This window comes from Hyla sarda, chromosome 5, assembly GCF_029499605.1.
Source record: "Hyla sarda isolate aHylSar1 chromosome 5, aHylSar1.hap1, whole genome shotgun sequence".
NCBI classification, from domain to species: domain Eukaryota; kingdom Metazoa; phylum Chordata; class Amphibia; order Anura; family Hylidae; genus Hyla; species Hyla sarda.
In genome coordinates this window covers 371,466,139-371,488,270 of record NC_079193.1, presented here as the reverse complement: position 1 = coordinate 371,488,270, position 22,132 = coordinate 371,466,139, and the positions used below count along the sequence as shown (strand labels likewise).

Below are 22,132 nucleotides of genomic sequence, written 5' to 3'. Positions count from 1 at the left end.
CACTTTATATTCATTTTTTTGTGCTATTAATAGTGACAAAAATATGCTATTTTGGAATTTAGATTTTTTTTGGCGCATTGGACGTGCGGTTTAATTAACAATACATTTTTATAGATCGGATATTTCCACATGCGGCGATACCACATATGTTTATTTTTATTTACACATTTATTTTTTTTTTAAATGGGAAAAGCGGGGTGATTCTTACATTTTTATGGAAGGGGTTAATTCCTCATTAGTAACTTTTTTTTCAACTTTCTTTTTGCTACGTTATGCTCCCTCTAGTGGTTATAATATGCATTACATTGATTCCTAACACTGATCATCAGCATAGAACTACATGTGGATGATCAGTGTTATCGCGGCTTGACTTCTCCTGCCCAGATCTCAGGAGAAGTTAATCGCCGATCGGGCGTGCCGGAGGAAAGTAACGGACCCTCCGCTGGTTTGCTAGCTGATCGGGACATTTCAATTTCACCACGATGGTCCCGATCACCCCGACTGAGTTGCCAGGATGCAATTTTTTCAACTTTAGATGGGGCGATCTACTTTGATTGCCGCGTCTAAAGGGTTAATAGCGCGCGACACAACGATCGGTGCGACCCCGCGTTATCGACCGGGACTGGGCACAGGGTGTACAGGTATGCCATGCGTTCTTAAGAGGTTAAGGGGTTAAAATGTTTAGTTTGCTGTTGATTTTGCAGTGGTGAGGATCCGTCACGTGCTCACGTTGTCTCATGTATTCTTAATGTCATGTTCATGGTTCTCCTCATGGTCCTCATTCAGATCATTTCTGGTCATGTTCAGTATAAATGTGGTGTCCCAGCAGAGCAGTGCCCGGTCCCACTAAAGAGATGTTCGGTGGCTGAGATACTATAGGTTTGCTGGATATATATTGGGTTCCAGGTATCGGAGGGTCTTGTATATGCATTTCCTTGCATTGCACTTATTACAGTATAAAATAATGCTCCTATATGTTACTCACTAGGTCATTTTGATTCTTTACATATCTTTTTTATGTGTCTAGCTTCTGAATTTGGCTCACAAATCCCTCTGTTCTGCTACTCACTCATTCTGACATCCACTGCTCAGGAAGGGGTATGTCCAAGGCAAGCACTGAGCCCACCCTCACTCACCATGAATTTACTTCCTCCCTGAGTCTGCTGTGCTATGCTGGGTCTCTTGTTTCAATCACTGCAGGCTGCTCTGTAACCCCCTCCTCTCTGTTTTCATGCTGCAGTCTTATAGGACAGGAGTGAGCACAGAGGAGTGCTAGCCCCGTCCTCACTTCCTGGACTCTGTCCCTTCCTGTGCTTCAGCTGGGACAAAGTAGATGCTGCAGCCGGACAGGAATATGTTCTGGATGGTATGGGGACCCCTGATGGACTTTTTTTTTTTATAAGCCATGAATTCTATAAAAAAGGAGAACATTTTATTTTGAAGTCTTTGAAGTCTATTAAAAAGGTTAATGTTTTCATACTATGAAGACTCTAATGTAATTGCAGTCACACTATGGAGTCTCTATTGTAAGCGCAGTCACACTATGGAGTCTCTACTGTAAGAGCAGTCACACTATGGAGTCTATATTGTAAGCACAGTCACGCTATGGAGTCTATTTTGTAAGTGCAGTCACACTATGGAGTCTATTTTGTAAGTGCAGTCACACTATGGAGTCTCTACTGTAAGAGCAGTCACACTATGGAGTCTATATTGTAAGAACAGTCACACTATGGAGTCTATATTGTAAGAACAGTCACACTATGGAGTCTCTATGGATTCTCTATTGTAAGTCACAGTCACACTATGGAGTCTCTACTGTAAGAGCAGTAACACTATGGAGTATATATTGTAAGAACAGTCACACTATGGAGTCTCTACTGTAAGAGCAGTCACTCTATGGATTCTACTGTAAGAGCAGTCACCCTATGGATCCTCTACTGTAAGAGCAGTCACAATATGGAGCCTCTACTGTAAGAGCAGTCACAATATGGAGTCTATACTGTAAGAGCAGTCACACTATGGAGTCTATACTGTAAGAGCAGTGACACTATGGAGTCTATATTGTAAGTCACAGTCACACTATGGAGTCTCTACTGTAAGAGCAGTAACACTATGGAGTCTATATTGTAAGAACAGTCACACTATGGAGTCTCTACTGTAAGAGCAGTCACTCTATGGATTCTACTGTAAGAGCAGTCACCCTATGGATCCTCTACTGTAAGAGCAGTCACAATATGGAGCCTCTACTGTAAGAGCAGTCACAATATGGAGTCTATACTGTAAGAGCAGTCACACTATGGAGTCTATACTGTAAGAGCAGTGACACTATGGAGTCTCTATGGATTCTCTATTGTAAGTCACAGTCACACTATGGAGTCTCTACTGTAAGAGCAGTCGAACTATGGTGTCCACTGTAAGAGCAGTCACCCTATGGAGTCTCTACTGTAAGAACAGTCACACTATGGAGACTATACTGTAAGAGCAGTCAAACTATGGAGTCTATACTCTAAGAGCAGTCACACTATTGAGTCTATACTGTAAGAACAGTCACACTATTGAGTCTATACTGTAAGAACAGTCACACTATGGAGTCTATACTGTAAGATCAGTCACACTATGGAGTCTATACTCTAAGAGCAGTCACACTATGGAGTCTATACTGTAAGAGCAGTCACACTATGGAGTCTATACTCTAAGAGCAGTCACACTGGGGAGGTCTTTACTGCAGGAGCAGTCACACTATGAATTCATAACCTCAACATCACTTGCCGATTATATCCCCTTCTTGACAGAAGATCAATGTTATTTCCCTGTCAGGGGTCTCTGATCCTCGTCATAGGATTTCCCGCCCTTTGCAATATACTGTTATTTGAGTACACCAGGGATTTTACTTGTGGACTCCCCATCTATTTCCCCCCCCCCCCCCCATGTACATTAAATAGGTTCTCCACCAGACGGTGATTTCAGTACGTACCCACCAGACACTGATGGGCATGCTAAGGAAGGATCCGCGCTTGTCTTAGGGCTAAATGGCTATGTTGTGAGATTACCATAATGCTGCTATCTTTTTGTGAATGGCTACATCCTGTTGGAATTTTCTCCCTCGAACTACAAGTCCCCTTATTCATTGTTTGTAAGTGTGAGGTCACTCCCCCCCACCCCCCCACTGAAACACACCTTTGATCCCTTCAATGCAATAGACCAGTGTTTTCTGACCAGGGTGCTTCCAGCTTCTGCCAAATCAGAATGATCTTTCTCCCACCCAGCGGTCGTTACACCCATTGAAGCAAAGACAAGCTCCCTCTGATCACCTGACTAGTGATGTAATGTCTCGGGCCACACTGCAACCTGGGAAAACCTGAGACAACACTCATTTTGAATGCTGTTACAACTAAACCTTGGGGTAAAAATCACAGAAGAATTGAGAGACCACCAAGAATTGAGAGAAACACAGGTACAGACACTATATTATGAACTACACTAACTTTACAGCCCCTGTAGCACAGTCAAAAAAATAAATAAAGAAAGTATTTGTTCAATGCATATAACCCATTTAAGTGCTGAATTCTAGTTTGCATCCTGACCTCCGTGCTGCCGGAGATTTGTGAATTTACCATCTCGCGCTCGCCCTTGCCGCTGACACGACACATTCTGATGTAAATGCGGACGAGAATTCTGGCTCGCACCATTTTGCATCAAAGGAAGGCGTGCGACAAATCTTTCTTTTTCAGATTCAAACTGCAATTTACATCAGAATGTTTCCAGTATTTCCATGAGAAGTGGAAGGCACAATGCAGAAGACTGGGCGATACAATGCCAACGTCAGAATCCTTCCAGATTAAAAGAGTCACATTCACCTTAGAAGGAGCCGCAGATTTTCCTTTCTTGGTTCACTGTATTTTTAACGTAAGTGCTTTATTCTTCTTCAGAGGAGGAGAAGCCAGATAGCGGCTGTCACTGCCGAGGCTTTTGTTTTCTAAATCTGTCACAAGAAATAGTTTGCTTGTTCTTGATGGACTCATCAGAAAGTGTTTAGAGTCCTCTCAGCATTTTCCTCTTTAATAGGAGACGCTCATATTTACAGGTGTAGCAGAGCTGGATGTCTCGCTGAACAACTGAACCACAAACTATGCCGTGGTATCTCGGCAGGACACAAGGCAGGACCAAATCAAAGATGGCGCATCAAGACCCTGTTGGAGCCCAAAAGGTCCATGTGCCTCTAATGAAAAGGTGAGTACGATATATAACGCGTGATTGTTTGGACGCCTTAAAGGAGTACTGCATAGGGCTGGGCGGTAGGGCCAAATATGTGTATCACGGTATTTCTCTAACTTATGCTGGTTCCACGGTATATAACGGTATTCCCCACCCCCCTCCCCCAAAATTAATTATCAGCCCAGCGCTGTCCCCATCGGGGGTACTACTCACGTCACCCGCAAGCGCTGCCTCCTGGTCCTCCTGTTTGTTGCGGCCGCCGGCGCTGACACACTCTATACTGTGCGGTATCCCTATGCATACAAAATAAACTAACGCATGTTCCGACGTCGGCCTTACGCTGGGGACGTGAACGATTGACAGCCGTCAGCCTATCGCCGGCCGCAGCGATGTTCAGCCTCGGCCGGTGATAGGCTGAGCCCACTGTCATGTAAGAAGCCGGCTTCTTACATGACAGTGCGCTCAACCTACCACCAGCCGAGGCGGAACATCGCTGCGGCCGGTGATATCCTGACAGCTGTCCGACGTTCCATTCCCTGGGAAGCAAGTCCGGACCAACGGGGAAGATAAGTTAAAGTTTATTTTGTTTACCTTTTTGCAGCCCGGGCATAGGGATACAGTATAGAGCAGTGGTTTGCAATCTGCGGACCTCCAGATGTTGCAAAACTACAACTCCAGCATGCCCGGACAGCCAATGGCTGTCCGGGCATGCTGGGAGTTGCAGTTTTGCAACATCTGGAGGTTGAAGAACACTGGTATAGAGTGTCAGCGCCGGCGGCCGCAACAAACAGGAGGACGAGGAGGGCAGCGCTTGCGGGTGACATATGTGAGTAGTAGCGCTGGGCTGATAATTAACTGGGGGGAGGGGCCAAACCGGTAATGCAGTATGGGTTAAAATTCATATCGTGCAGCACAAAAATTTCGGTATTCGGTATGAACGGGTATACCACCCAGCCCTAGTACTGCATGATAGAAAACCTTATCTCCTATCCTAAGGATAGAAAATAAGTGTTGATCACGGGGGTCTGACCGCTGGGACCCTCTACGATCTCCCACATGGCACCCCGGCTCTCCTTCTAAATGAAACGTGTCAACAACTGCACAAATCACCCTAGCGATGTGCTCTGGCTCTCCCATAAAGCTGCATTAATGGAGTACTCCACCCCTAGACATCTTATCCCCTATCCAAAGGATGGGGGATAAGATGTCTGATGGCGGGGGCCCCATCGCTATGGACCCCCACGATCTCGGCTGTGGCACCCCAGACATCCGGTGCACGGAGCGAACTTTGCTCCGTGCCAGATGACTGGCGATGCGGGGTGGAGGCTCGTGATATCATGGTCACTCCCCCTCAATGCACGTCTATGGGAGGCGGCGTGAAGGCCTCACGCCTTCTCCCATAGACATGCATTGAGGGTGTGTGGCCGTGACATCACAAGCCTCCGGCGCTGCACCTGACACTCTAAACAAATGCCGGGTGCTACGGGAGATTGCGGGGGTCCCCAGCTGAGGGATCCAGTGATCAGACATTTTATCTAGGGGAAGAGTACCCCTTTAAGGAGGAATGTTGGCTGGGGCAGAGTAGGAGAGCTGGGGGTGCCGGCTAGGAGATCACGGCGGATTCCACCAGTTGGACCTCCCCATGATCTGACACCTATCCCCTATCCTTAGGATAGGAGATAAGTTTTTCTATAACGGAGATCTCCTTTACTTTACACGTCTGTTTGGTAAATTTTTGTTACATGTCAGAGACTACGTGAAGCCTCGCTGGTCTACAAAGAGCCAACATGTGACTAGAGTGGAAGTTGGTCTTTATTGCCGCTGTGAGTCAATGGTGAGCCCCCTAATTTGTAGCCCGTCCTGCCTGTCAGTCACTCAAGTGATTTTTTCCCTCCAAATCAGTCGGTCCTGTATCGCCTATGGAATTACTCCCAACTACCCTCACACCGACCTTTAATAACAGAAACCCCAAATAATTGACCTTTTCCTTCTCGTATGATGATTCATACCATTTGGCTCCCAGAAGATTCTCCTGAGACTTGTTGTTAGCTTGATGGTCTGCAATGTCCATCTGGGGGGTGCAGGCAAGTATGATACAGCCCTCTAAGCTACCCTGAAGCTCAACAGGTCCTAAAATTGAGCAAGGTACTTGTGCAACTTATCCTTGCTGGCTTGTAGATAGTGGAATCCTCTCGGTCACTGAAAGTCTCTCACAAGGAATATGTATAACACCTTGGATTAGGACTGGTGCTCCTGGGCAAGCTGTGGTCTCCGCCAGACTTTTGTCCCATGCAACCAAGGATCATTCTCACCACTCTCATTCCCTATTGACTGTACTATACACTGCATTGGGCTGTACTGATTCCTCCTACTCCCCTAATAGGATATCCTCCCGCAGCTAGAGAGGTAAAGACTAACTTTCTGGGTCATTCATCAAGGTGTGGGTGTCTAACTGGTACATATAGTCATATGTAGAGAAATGGAAGACAGCACCAGTCCCGGCTACTATGCAGGTGACCTAAAAGACCACAGCTTTTTTGCATATTGGTGTCGGCTGCTTTAATGCTGTGACCTACTCTATTTGGTACATATAGCCACTTGCACTGACCATGACACAAGATTAACAACTAGATGAAAGCAATATACATCGGACATAAATTATACATCAGTAAATGGAACACAGACAGCAACATGCAAACATAACAAAGTGCATCAACAATAAAGTGCAAAATGGGGGTTACTTGTCCGACAGCCAAAATGTATCTAGAAACACATGTAGTGGGACACTGTAATATATATGTAACATTCAAAGGGGTACTAAAGGGGTACATTTTGTTCCGAATGCTTGGAGAGGGCTACGGGGGTTGGTGATGTAATGGCCACGCCCCACGTGATGTCACGCCACACCCCCTCAATGCAAGTCTATGGGAAGAGGGCGTGGTGGCCGCCACTCCCCCTCTCATAGGCTTGCCTTGAGGGGGCGTGGCATGACAACAAGAGGGGCATGGCCGTGAAATCATGACCCCCCCCCACTGGCCACTCCCAGCGCACTGTACAAACACCAGGTGCTGCACAGAGCTGCGGGACCCCCACGATCAGACATCTTATCCCCTATCCTTTTGGGATGTCTCAGTATGGGATATAGTCCCGTACAGTACTTAGGATCTGTCAGGTTGAGTCCCTCTGTGTCGTGGGGCTCTCCTGCAGCGTCTCCCCCATAGTGTTATATGTATTATGTACAAAGGACCTTTGAGGACCTTTGAGTTAGTCACATGATAATGTGGTCACATGTTCAATTCACATGTTTGTTACCCAGAGAGCACCAATTAACCTGCAGCTTGACCTATGGGCTCCTTGCACAGCCCCCTTTATAAGGAAGGGAGGAGCTGCAATCTGCCTCTTTGATCATTCATTGCTCTTAGATCCTGAGGTCAAGTTCAGTCCAGACATCTCAGGGTCAGTGTCCAGTACACCTGGAGGCCTCAAGCCTAACCTACAGCCACAAGTCAGTAAGTCAGGTCATCTCTGTCTGCTGTCACTATCTTCAGTCAAGTCAAGTCTATTATAGTCAGCGCGGCTGTCCTAAAGTCTGTCAAGTCACTGCAAGTCCCAGCAAGCTGCGAGGTCCCCTGTGTTACTGGTCACCTCTCTGGGATCCTGGCCTAGTGTAAAGACTGTACCATCTGTCTACCTCAGTAAAGCTACAGTTAACCCTGACCTGGCACTCTTATTTTCCCTGCCTAACTGAGACTAGCCTGAGCTACCTTCGGGTGGCTACATAGGCAAACCGCGCCCTGGCGTCACGAACATTTAGGGGTTAATACCATCTGCCCCTGGGCTACAACATCTGCCCCATACACCTCACATCGCACCCCTGTGGCACATCACACTTTGGATAGGGGAGAAGATGTCTAAGGGCAGAGTACCCCTTGCTCAGACTTGTCTAAGGGCACCCCAATGCTCAGACTTGACTGACAGACCCCTTGTAGTAAATGAATCTGATCGGTTGCTATGGGCAACCGCTCCATTGTTCCTCTGTACAGATTTCGATAAATTCCTCCCTTTATCCAAATCCTCGATAACTCGTATAAACTTTATTCCGAAGAATCCGGCTAAGCCAACTCAATATCTGTCTGTGCGCTCAGCCCGGAGCTAATAAGTGTGCAGCAGACTGAGGAAATGTAAAACGCAATGCACCATAAAGAGAGCCGAGTCCGTCTGCACTCCACTCTGTATCTGTACAAGAGAAACAAAAGTAATATTTATATCTGTTCCAATACAACACGGATGTCGCCACGCCGTGCGGTAAATCTCAAGTATTCATTATTTTCCATGGTTCGTAAAACGCGTCAAGCACAATATATTTTCTTTTAATTAATACTGAAAAAAAATCTCTCAATTATTAGAATTTTCACCGCTTCAAATATATTCAACTTCAAAAGGCAATTTATCTTCCCATGCGATACCGTGATGGTTGCGGTAAAAATAGTGTGTTGTTTTTTTTTATGAAGTCAAGCGGTTTACCTGAAGGGCTGGGTAAATAATTACTGGATGAAAGTTAGACCTGTAATAGGTTTTGTTATTAATTATGAGATTGTGTTCCCATAATTATGAGCCGGAGAGATTACTCGTGTATTGGTTTCACCAGACGGCGATAAGTGACGGAATCGTTAATAACGTCCGGACTAATAAGGAAATTCTAGTAGTTGTTGTGTGCCGGAGAATTTATCATATTTTATGAAGGGGGAGTGATAACTAAAAATAAAAAAAAAATCTAAAATTAATGGCCTCAACATCCCTGACACCGAAATCTGTTTGTCATTTAAAGGGGTACTCCACTGCCCCAGCGTTCGGAACATTTACTTCCGAACACTGGGTGCGTGCTGTAGGAGTCATGACTTGACAGCCACGCCCCCTAGTGACTTGACAGCCACGCACCCTCAATGCAAGTCTATGGGAGGGGGCGTGGCGGCCAAGTCACGACCCCCGCAGCCCATACCCAACATTCGCAAATAAACTATGTCCTATGCAGATATTTTTTTATTCTTACAGTCCTTTCATTGTGTGCTAACAACCCCCCACCCCACTGGTACTACAAGGAATTTCTCAAATATGTGAGGGTCTCAAGCAGCCTGCTCAAAAAGCTATTCCATCAGGGGCACTTCGGATGTTGATAAAGAGGTGGAGTAACATCCCTTTCCTTCCCCCTCTAAGCTACGGGCCTCTGATCTCTTCCCTCTCCTTTTATCCCAAACACTATTCCCTATCACTGTCTGTTTGTGCTTTATTGTTTGACTTTATTTCATAATGTGTGCAGGAATGTTAGTGTAGCATGTGGTATGATGTATAGTGTAGGGACACTCCTGTGCTGTATGTTGTATTGTTATGTATATAATGTGTGCAGGAATGTTAGTGTAGCATGTGGTATGATGTATAGTGTAGGGACACACCTGTGCTGTATGTTGTATTGTTGTGTATATAATGTGTGCAGGAATGTTAGTGTAGCTTGTGGTAAGATGTATAGTGTAGGGACACACCTGTGCTGTATGTTGTGTTGTCGTGTATATAATGTGTGCAGTAATGTTAGTTTAGCATGTGGTATGATGTATACCGTAGAGACACACCTGTGCTGTATTGTTGTGTATACAATGTGTACAGGAATGTTAGTGTAGCATGTGGTATGATGTATACTGTAGCGACACACCTGTGCTGTATGTTGTATTGTCGTGTATATAATTTGCATAAGAATGTTAATGTAGCGTGGTATGATGTATAGTGTAGGGACACCTACACTATATGTTGTATTGTCGTGTATATAATGTGTGTAGGAATGTTGGTGTAGCATGTGGTATGATGTATGGTGTAGGGACACCTGTGCTTTATGTTGTACTGTCATGCTGTATGGGTAATTGTATTAATTTATTTTGTGCTGTATCTTAGCCTGTGATGCGTTACAGTACATTGTATGTATGTGTAATGACGTTTATTTGCTAATAAAGTTATTTTCAATCAAAAAAATCCATTGGTGTGCTACACCAATAGAGTAGCATGCTACAAGATAAGAGTAGCACACAGACGATTAAGTATTCATAATTACCGACTCTCACACAATTCTAAAGCTATGTTCATATGCCAGAATTTCTGCACGGAACTCTGATAAAAATTCTGCAGTAAATTCCACAGAAATTAAATGGGTACTCTGCCCCTAGACATATTATCCCCTATCCACAGGAGGGGGCGTGATAGCTTTTATTGAGGGGGCGGGGTGTGATGTCATGAGGGGCGGAGCCGTGACGTCAAGATACTCCGTCCCCTGCATCGCTTGTCATTAGCAACAGAGCGATCCTCGCACTGTGCAGCTGAGAAACAGGGGGTGCTGCAGGAGAGATCGTGGGGGTCCCCAGCGGCGGGACCCCCACGATCAGACATTTTATCCCCTATCCTTTGGATAGAAAATAAGATGTCTAGGGGCGGAGTACCCCTTTAATTGCCCATTCACTTCAATGTCATTCCTGCAGCAGCAATTCTGCTAACAGGCTTCCATCACGGCTACATTCACACTGCAGAATCTCTCCCCAGTTATATTATATCTGCTTTGGGCACCGCCAAAATCCTTCAGTGCTGGGACCGCGCGGACATGTGTCCTCCTCTCCATTGACGGCAATGCAGTCCTGGCAGAATTCTGCTGAAAGAATGAACATGTTTTGGCAGTATGATTGGTGCTGAACTAGAATTTCTGAGTGGAACTTGTGATCGGAATACCGTGAGGAAATTGCGTAGTGTGAACGTACTCTCACTAAATTTAAAGGGGTACTCCGCCCCTAGACATCTTATCTCCTATCCAAAGGATAGAGGATAAGATGTCTGATTGCGCGGGTCCCACCGCTGGGGACCGCGGCGATCTTGGCTGCGACACCCCAGACATCTGGTGCAAGGAGCGAACTTCGTTTTGTGCCAGATTACTGCCAATGCGGGGCGGAGGTTCGTGACGTTACGGCCATGCCCCCTCAATGCAAGTCTATGAGAGGGGGCATGACGGATGTCACGCCCCCTCTCATAGACTTGCATTGAGGGGGCGTGGCCGTGATGTCACGAGCCTCCGGCGCTGCACCCGACTCTTTATACGAACGCCAGGTGCAGCATGGAGATCACGGGAGTCCCCAGCAACGGGACACCCGCGATAAGACATCTTATCCCCTATTTTTTGGATAAGGGATAAGATGTCTAGGGGTGGAGTACCCCTTTAAGGAAAAGAAAGGTGGAAACATCTTGTTAATTTTAGAAACAAAGTAGTGAAGGATCCGAGAGATGACGACTCCCTTTTCCGTCACGGCTTTCAGTTGAATAAGTACTTAGCTGCTGAATGCTCCACAGGAAGCCATGTAGTTCTTTCCAGTCTGACCACAGTGCTCACTGCTGACACCTCTGTCCGTATCAGGAACTGTCCAGAGCAGGATAGGTTTGCTATGACAATTTGCTCCTACTCTGGCCAGTTGCTGACATGGACAGAGGTGTCAGCAGAGAGCACTGTGGTCAGACAGAAAATAAATTAAAAAAAGAAAATAACTTCCTGTGAAGCATACAGCAGCTGATAAGTACTAGAAGGATTAAGATTTTTAAATAGAAGTAATTTACAAATCTGTATAACTTTCTGGCACCAGTTGATTTAGAAAATATTGTCTTTCACTGGCCTACCCCTTTAATTCTTAGATTTCGGGGTGGGGGTGCGCGTCATAATACTAAAAATAACAATATACAAGTAGCACCAAAGTAGCAGTTGGGGGTATATGCTTGGAAATAACATATTACCCTGGAGAAAGGCCTGACATTAAGCTGAAGAAGGGTTAATACAGGGACCGTAGCATTATATGGCTATTACGCACCGGAGGAATCCAATCATCCACAAGAAATAACTGGTGCACCTTTTGGAGCATTAATTTCCCCCTCAGGAGGAACGATCATGCTCCACTATTCCGGTGACTGAAATCTGATCTGATGAAGAGTAAGAAAAAGTCTAAGAAATTCGTCTTTCTTTTGTATTTGTTCCTGGATTTGCAGAAAACAAGGTCAATGTGTAAACAAGACGCGAGCGCATGCGGGTGATCTGCCGATCCCTAAATAATATCATTTGCTTTTAAGGAAACGTTTTAGTAAAATTCTCATCAGATTGTTTGTTCTCCTCGGAGTTGAATAAGTGCTTGTCATTATAAATATTGCTTTTCTTGCAACAGATGCATTCCATCTACTTCCCTGCCATAGTGCTGCGGGCGAGCGCTACAGAATCAAGATGTTCACAACACCGAAGCAATGACCTCATTCACCATGCGGAGAATCACTGACGGGAAATAACAAATAATGTATAAATATGTGTGTGTGCTGCTGCAATCCTCTTTTTCTGTATACTCTGTATCTACCATAGCAGTGTGCACCCGTGTATTAGGCTGTTATGCCGGCTATTTTTCTTTTTGCTTGTATGTATAACCCAGGGGGAAATGGCCCCCTCTTTAGCTGCGCACCCCTCCCCCTTTTTCACAGGTGGTGTTTTAAATTGTTTATGGATCCAGCATGTCACCCAGTCAGGGGCTATATACCCAGCAGATTATATGTGTATATATATATATATATATATATATATATATATATATATATATATGCCCAACAGAGGTGAGTGGATATTTGAGTGTTAGGCTCAGAATGTGTGTTAGGGTCCATCCTAAATGAGGTCACCTCCCCGTGGTGGATGGGGGACACGTTTTGATCAAAAAGTGCGCTAAGAGCCTCAATTTTTTTGACCAATGTGTGCTGCTGCAATCCTCTTTTTTTGTATACTCTCTCTCTCTCTCTCTCTCTCTCTCTCTCTCTCTCTCTATATATATATATATATATCTTCCATAAGTGAGGCCACTCCTCACATTATATATACAGTATATCCCATAAGTGAGTCCACCCCTTACATTATATATACAGTATATCCCATAAGTGAGTCCACCCCTCACATTATATACAGTATATCCCATAAGTGACTCCACCCCTCACATTATATATACAGTATCTCCCATAAGTGACTCCACCCCTCACATTATATACAGTATATCCCATAAGTGACTACACCCCTCACATTATATATACAGTATATCCCATAAGTGACTCCACCCCTCACATTATATATACAGTATATCCCATAAGTGACTCCACCCCTCACATTATATATACAGTATATCCCATAAGTGACTCCACCCCTCACATTATATACAGTATATCCCATAAGTGAGTCCACCCCTAACATTATATATACAGTATATCCCATAAGTGAGTCCACCCCTCACATTATATATACAGGATCTCCCATAAGTGACTCCACCCCTCACATTATATATACAATATATCCCATAAGTGAGTCCACCCCTAACATTATATATACAGTATATCCCATAAGTGAGTCCACCCCTCACATTATATATACAGTATATCCCATAAGTGAGTCCACCCCTCACATTATATATACAGTATCTCCCATAAGTGAGTCCACCCCTCACATTATATATACAGTATATCCCATAAGTGAGTCCACCCCTAACATTATATATACAGTATATCCCATAAGTGACTCCACCCCTCACATTATATATACAGTATCTCCCATAAGTGACTCCACCCCTCACATTATATATACAGTATCTCCCATATGTGACTCCACCCCTCACATTATATATACAGTATATCCCATAAGTGAGTCCACCCCTCACATTATATACAGTATATCCCATAAGTGAGTCCACCCCTCACATTATATATACAGTATATCCCATAAGTGAGTCCACCCCTCACATTATATATACAGTATATCCCATAAGTGACTCCACCCCTCACATTATATATACAGTATATCCCATAAGAGAGTCCACCCCTCACATTATATATACAGTATATCCCATAAGTGAGTCCACCCCTCACATTATATATACAGTATCTCCCATAAGTGAGTCCACCCCTCACATTATATATACAGTATATCCCATAAGTGAGTCCACCCCTCACATTATATACAGTATATCCCATAAGTGACTCCACCCCTCACATTATATATACAGTATATCCCATAAGTGAGTCCACCCCTCACATTATATATACAGTATATCCCATAAGTGAGTCCACCCCTCACATTATATATACAGTATATCCCATAAGAGAGTCCACCCCTCACATTATATATACAGTATCTCCCATAAGTGAGTCCACCCCTCACATTATATATACAGTATATCCCATAAGTGAGTCCACCCCTCACATTATATATACAGTATCTCCCATAAGTGAGTCCGCCCCTCACATTATATACAGTATCTCCCATAAGTGACTCCACCCCTCACATTATATATACAGTATCTCCCATAAGTGAGTCCACCCCTCACATTATATATACAGTATATCCCATAAGAGAGTCCACCCCTCACATTATATATACAGTATATCCCATAAGTGACTCCACCCCTCACATTATATATACAGTATATCCCATAAGTGACTCCACCCCTCACATTATATACAGTATATCCCATAAATGAGTCCACCCCTCACATTATATACAGTATATCCCATAAGGGAGTCCACCCCTCACATTATATATACAGTATATCCCATAAGAGAGTCCACCCTTCACATTATATATACAGTATCTCCCATAAGTGAGTCCACCCCTCACATTATATATACAGTATCTCCCATAAGTGACTCCACCCCTCACATTATATATACAGTATATCCCATAAGTGACTCCACCCCTCACATTATATATACATTATCTCCCATAAGTGAGTCCACCCCTCACATTATATACAGTATATCCCATAAATGAGTCCACCCCTCACATTATATATACAGTATATCCCATAAGGGAGTCCACCCCTCACATTATATATACAGTATCTCCCATAAGTGACTCCACCCCTCACATTATATATACAGTATATCCCATAAGTGACTCCACCCCTCACATTATATATACATTATCTCCCATAAGTGAGTCCACCCCTCACATTATATACAGTATCTCCCATAAGTGAGTCCACCCCTCACATTATATATACAGTATATCCCATAAGGGAGTCCACCCCTCACATTATATATACAGTATATCCCATAAGTGACTCCACTCCTCACATTATATACAGTATATCCCATAAGTGACTCCACCCCTCACATTATATATACAGTATATCCCATAAGTGAGTCCACCCCTTACATTATATATACAGTATATCCCATAAGTGAGTCCACCCTTCACATTATATATACAGTATCTCCCATAAGTGAGTCCACCCCTCACATTATATATACAGTATCTCCCATAAGTGACTCCACCCCTCACATTATATATACAGTATATCCCATAAGTGACTCCACCCCTCACATTATATATACAGTATCTCCCATAAGTGAGTCCACCCTTCACATTATATATACAGTATCTCCCATAAGTGAGTCCACCCCTCACATTATATATACAGTATCTCCCATAAGTGACTCCACCCCTCACATTATATATACAGTATCTCCCATAAGTGACTCCACCCCTCACATTATATATACAGTATCTCCCATAAGTGACTCCACCCCTCACATTATATACAGTATATCCCATAAATGAGTCCACCCCTCACATTATATATACAGTATCTCCCATAAGTGACTCCACTCCTCACATTATATATACAGTATATCCCATAAGTGAGTCCACCCCTTACATTATATATACAATATCTCCCATAAGTGAGTCCACCCCTCACATTATATATACAGTATATCCCATAAGTGAGTCCGCCCCTCACATTATATATACAGTATATCCCATAAGTGAGTCCACCCCTCACATTATATATACAGTATCTCCCATAAGTGAGTCCACCCCTCATCTTTGTAAACATTTTATTGTATCTTTTCATACATGAAGAAATGACCCTCTGCTACAATGTAAAGCATTAGTGAGTGCACGGCCTGTATAACAATGTGTAATGTTGTGTCCCCTCAAAATAACTCAACACACCACAACCATTTATGTCTAAATCTTGCAACAAAAGTGAGTCCACCCATAAGTGGAATTGTCCAAATTGGGTCCAACTAGCCATTTTCCCTTCCTGTTTTCATGCAACTTGCTAGTGTTACAAGGTCTCAGGTGTGAATGGGAAGCAGGGGTCTTATATTTGGTGTTATCGCTCTCACACTCTCTAATACTGGTCACTGGAATTTTAACGTCGCACCTCATGGCAAAGAATTTACTTAAATGTAAGTCAGTACAAAAAATATTAGTGTGTACGAACAAAGTCTCCTAAAATTCATTTTCAGTTCAAAATTAGTTTTTGCTGTTGGATTTGATTTGACTTTGAAGGCTCAGTACCGGAGGGGGGGTCCCTGCTCATGTTCGATACACTTCATGGTCATATACACATTGGCTGGGCACTTGGCCTAGTGATTGCACTAGTGAGGGTAGAAGGTGATGCCCACTAGACTTGTGCACTAGAAAAATTTTCGTTTAATTTCGTTTCGTTTTTTCGTTTTGGAAAAAAATTTTGGTTCGGCAATATTTTCGGTTTAGATTTTTCGGATACATTCGGTATTCGGGTATTCGTGTTGTTTTTTCGGATACATTCGGTATTCGGGTACATTCGGTAAATCTTTAGTTTTTTTGGACTTTAGCGATCCTAATAAATAATGGAGATACCTTTTTTATTAAAATTTCGCAGGGTATCATAAAAAAATCATAATAAAAAAGATACAGTGGTGATGAAAAAAATTGTATCTAACGAAATGTATCTTTTTTATTATGAAATGTTTATTCATTTTTAAACAGGGATCAATTTATGTGAGCGGGTAAAGCACTAAAAATGTAGCCGACAATAATGAAAATGTAGTGTGTGCGTGTTTTTCACTTTTTTTTTAAACATTTTTTAGGTAGTACTACTACTCCCAGCATGGAACACACTCTTCCATGATGGGAGTAGTAGTTACCTGTACTAATTGACAGATTGCAGGGGTCCCTTGCGATCCTCTTGTATAATGTACAGATGCGCCGGCTGCTCTTCTATGGTGCCTTGCACTCACGTATATATACACATATTCATATTTCCCGCAGAGCTGTGATTGGCCAGATGGTTCCAGCCAATCACAGCTCTCTGTGAGAAATAGGAATATGTGTATATATACGGCCGTGCAGGGGACCATAGGAGAGCGGCTGCCACATTCATACATTATACTGGAGGATCGCAGCGGCTGTCAGGAGTAATACCTGTAGTGATCTTCGCTTTACTACAAGTACTACCACTCCCAACATGGAGTACACTCTGCTCCATGCTGGGAGCTGTAGTACCTGTATTAATAGACAGATCGCAGCGGGTGTCAGAAGTTACACTCGCTGCGATATGTCTATTAATGCAGGTACTACAGCTCCCAGCATGGAGCAGAGTGTGCAGAGTGTGCTCCATGTTGGGAGTATTAGTACCTGCAGTAAGGGACAGATCCCAGGGATGTCACTCCTCCTGACACCCGCTGCGATCCTCCTGATGTGAATGTCGGGATCAGCTGTTCTCAGGGCTACAGAGCCAGGAGAACAGCTGACGCTGAACCGTAGGTATATATCGTATATCTACTGCCCAGCAAGAACTTACAGTGAGCCTGCAATGTGTATACAGTATACACATTGCTGGCTCACTTAACCCCTTGCTGAGCTGTGCGCTATGCGCAAGCCCAGTAAGGGAAGAGTTAACTTACACTGCTGGACAGTGTAGGTTAACCCTTTGTGCGGTATACACTTTATACAGCTATCTATAGATAGCTGTATACAGTATATACAGAAGACGAAGTCCAGCTTACTTCCCTCGAGTCCCGGGCGGGGTTCGTGTAGCCCCGCCCCCTAGTGATGACGTCATTAGGGGCGGAGCTACAGAAGGGAACAAGGCTAGTTTATCTGAAGCTCTGTTCACATTGTACGTTTTGTATAATGTGAACAGACCCTTCTGGCAGTGTCTACCCAGACAGGGAGACTCCAGCTGTTGCTAAACTACAACTCCCAGCATGCCCAGACAGCCAAAGGCTGTCTGGGCATGCTGGGAGTTGTAGTTTTGCACCAATTGGTGGCTCCCTGTTTGGGTAGACATTGCATCATGGGTGCTCTCCCCAGCGGACAGCGCCAAAAATGTCATAACCAATTTTTTGTGTTTTTTTTTCTTCTCGTTTCAGATCCGTGTATGCAGAGGATTACTGCGGATTCGATGGATTATGGCGGATTATTTTTTTTCCCTTTAATAAAATGGTTAACGAGGGCTGTGGGGGAGTGTTTTTTTAAATAAGATAATTTTTCCAATGTGTTGTGTTTTATTTTTTATTTTTATTGAATTTTCAGGGTTAGTAGCGGAAGCTGTCTTATTGACGGAATCCATTACTAGGCCAGGTCTTAGTGCTAGCCCCAAAAACAGCTAGCGCTAACCCCCAATTATTACCCCGGTACCCACCGCCACAGGGGTGCCGGGAAGAGCCGGTACCAACAGGCCCGGAGCGTCAAAAATGGCGCTCCTGTACCTAGGCGGTAACAGGCTGGCGTTATTTAGGCTGGGGAGGGCCAGTAACAATGGTCCTCACCCACCCTGGTAACGTCAGGCTGTTGCTGTTTGGTTGGTATTGTGCTGAGAATGAAAATACGGGGAACCCTATGCGTTTTTTTTTTAAATTTAAATAAAAAAATAATAAAAAAAAACGCATAGGGTTCCCCGTATTTTCATTCTCAGCCAGATACCAACCAAACAGCAACAGCCTGACGTTACCAGGGTGGGTGAGGACCATTGTTACTGGCCCTCCCCAGCCTAAATAACGCCAGCCTGTTACCGCCTAGGCCCAGGAGCGCCATTTTGACGCTCCGGGCCTGTTGGTACCGGCTCTTCCCGGCACCCCTGTGGCGGTGGGTACCGGGGTAATAATTGGGGGTTAGCGCTAGCTGTTTTTGGGGCTAGCACTAAGCCCTGGCCTAGTAATGGATTCCGTCAATAAGACAGCGTCCACTACTAACCTTGAAAATTCAATAAAAAAAAAAAACACAACACATTGGAAAAATTATTTTATTTAAAAAAACACTCCCCCACAGCCCTCGTTAACCATTTTATTAAAGGGAAAAAAAATAATCCGCCGTAATCCATCGAATCCGCAGTAATCCTCTGCATACACGGATCTGAAACGAGAATAAAAAAACGCAAAAAATTGGTTATGACATTTTTGGCGCTGTCCGCTGGGGAGAGCACCCATGATGCAATGTCTACCCAAACAGGGAGCCACCAATTGGTGCAAAACTATAACTCCCAGCATGCCCAGACAGCCTTTGGCTGTCTGGGCATGCTGGGAGTTGTAGTTTAGCAACAGCTGGAGTCTCCCTGTCTGGGTGGACACTGCCAGAAGGGTCTGTTCACATTATACAAAACGTACAATGTGAACAGAGCTTCAGATTAATTAGCCTTGTTCCCTTCTGTAGCTCCGCCCCTAATGACGTCACCACTAGGGGGCGGAGCTACACGAACCCCGCCCGGGACTCGAGGGAAGTAAGCTGGACTTCGTCTTCTGTATACACTGTATACAGCTATCTATAGATAGCTGTATATAGTGTATACCGCCCAAAGGGTTAACCTACACTGTCCAGCAGTGTAAGTTAACTCTTCCCTTGCTGGGCTTGCACATAGCGCACAGCTCAGCAAGGGGTTAAGTGAGCCAGCAATGTGTATACTGTATACACATTGCAAGCTCACTGTAAGTTCTTGCTGGGCAGTAGATATACGATATATACCTATGGCTCAGCGTCAGCTGTTCTCCTGGCTCTGTAGCCCTGAGAACAGCTGATCCCGACATTCACATCAGGAGGATCGCAGCGGGTGTCAGGAGGAGTGACATCCCTGGGATCTGTCCCTTACTGCAGGTACTAATACTCCCAACATGGAGCACACTCTGCTCCATGCTGGGAGCTGTAGTACCTGCATTAATAGACAAATGGCAGCGAGTGTAACTTCTGACACCCGCTGCGATCTGTCTATTAATGCAGGTACTACAGCTCCCAGCATGGAGCAGAGTGTACTCCATGTTGGGAGTGGTAGTACTTGTAGTAAAGGGAAGATCACTGTGGGTATCACTCCTGACAGCTGCTGCGATCCTCCAGTATAATGTATGAATGTGGCAGCCGCTCTCCTATGGTCCCCTGCACGGCCGTATATATACACATATTCCTATTTCTCACAGAGAGCTGTGATTGGCTGGAACCATCTGGCCAATCACAGCTCTGCGGGAAATATGAATATGTGTACATATACGTGAGTGCAGGGGACCATAGAAGAGCAGCCGGCGCATCTGTACATTATACAAGAGGATCGCAAGGGACCCCTGCAATCTGTCAATTAGTACAGGTAACTACTACTCCCATCATGGAAGAGTGTGTTCCATGCTGGGAGTAGTAGTACTACCTAAAAAATGTTTAAAAAAAAAGTGAAAAACACGCACACACTACATTTTCATTATTGTCGGCTACATTTTTAGTGCTTTACCCGCTCACATAAATTGATCCCTGTTTAAAAATGAATAAACATTTCATAATAAAAATCATACATTTCATTAGATACAATTTTTTCCATCACCACTGTATCTTTTTTATTATGATTTTTTTATGATACCCTACGAAATTTTTATAAAAAAGGTATCTCCATAATTTTTTAGGATCGCTAAAGTCCAAAAAAAGAATAAAAAGATTTACCGAATGTACCCGAATACCGAATGTATCCGAAAAATCAAACTATCTATATCCTTTTTATTATATTTGTTATCAGAACGAATTCTTCACGTTCGTTTACAGATAACGAATGCATTCGTTATTTACAACATTATGGTTGGGAAATAACGAATGTATTCGTTACTTTGCTATTCGTATTATCGTGGCTATTCGGGAATGTTCAAAATATGTTTTCGTGCATTCGGTTCGGTCCGAATGCACGAAAACGGTAAAATTCGTTAATTTAGACATTCGTGCCAAACCGAATTGCACATGTCTAAATGCCCACAACCTTGCCACTTACCTCTGGGCCACTATATCTGCCTATGTGCCTTTGACAGGGGTCTCTGCGCTTGTACATACTTTCTGTGGTGCCTTGTAGGGGGGAAGTAGGTACATGAATTTATCACCTCTTCTGAACACTTCGCTGAACAGTGGCCATACAGCGTTAAAGGGGTACTTTACTGCTAGACATCTTTTCCACTATACAAAGGATAGGAGATAAGACATACCTCCCAATCGTCCCGGTTCTGGTGGGACATTCCCGTTGTTGGGGTCATGTCCTGCCTCCCTGGAATGGCCCCCACATGTCCCGCTTCTGAATGATAGGGATAAGATGTCTGATCACGGGGGTCCTGCTGCTGGGGACCCTTGCGATCTCGGCTGCCGCACCCCAAACATCCGGTGCATGCAATCAACTTCAGTCTGTGTGACTGGCGATGCGGGGCGGAGGCTCGTGATGTCATAGTCATGCCCGCTCATGTTGTCACGGCAACTCCCTCCCTCTCACCTGATGCTCTAAATGAACCAGTTCAGCTGGGAGATCGTGGGGAGATAAGATATCTAGGGCCAGAGTTCCTCTTTCATTTTAAGTAATAGGAGTCAGGTGGAAGGGATTATAAAGCCCCTAACTATACAATTCCTCCCACCACACGACAGTCATTCCCATTATTAAAATTAAGCTCACACCCATCGGACTGTTGTATTAAATTATTTAACTATAAAGCCCCACAGGTCAGGAATGGAAGGTTGTATCAAAAAACTGTAACATGGAATATTTTTCATGACACTATAAGTACCCCGGGGATCCCCGCTGCAGCACCCCGCTATCATTACTGCTCAGAGCGA

General features: G+C 44.2%; 1 long non-coding RNA gene across 1 annotated transcript; it reads right to left on the bottom strand.

Annotated features, from left to right (window-relative positions):
- Positions 1-8,223: 8,223 nt before the first annotated feature.
- Positions 8,224-21,708, bottom strand: LOC130272782 (uncharacterized). The gene is made up of 3 exons (XR_008843746.1): positions 21,517-21,708; positions 21,309-21,379; positions 8,224-8,451 (listed from the first exon to the last, which is right to left on the bottom strand). It is a non-coding gene; the product is annotated as an uncharacterized LOC130272782 (long non-coding RNA).
- Positions 21,709-22,132: the final 424 nt, after the last annotated feature.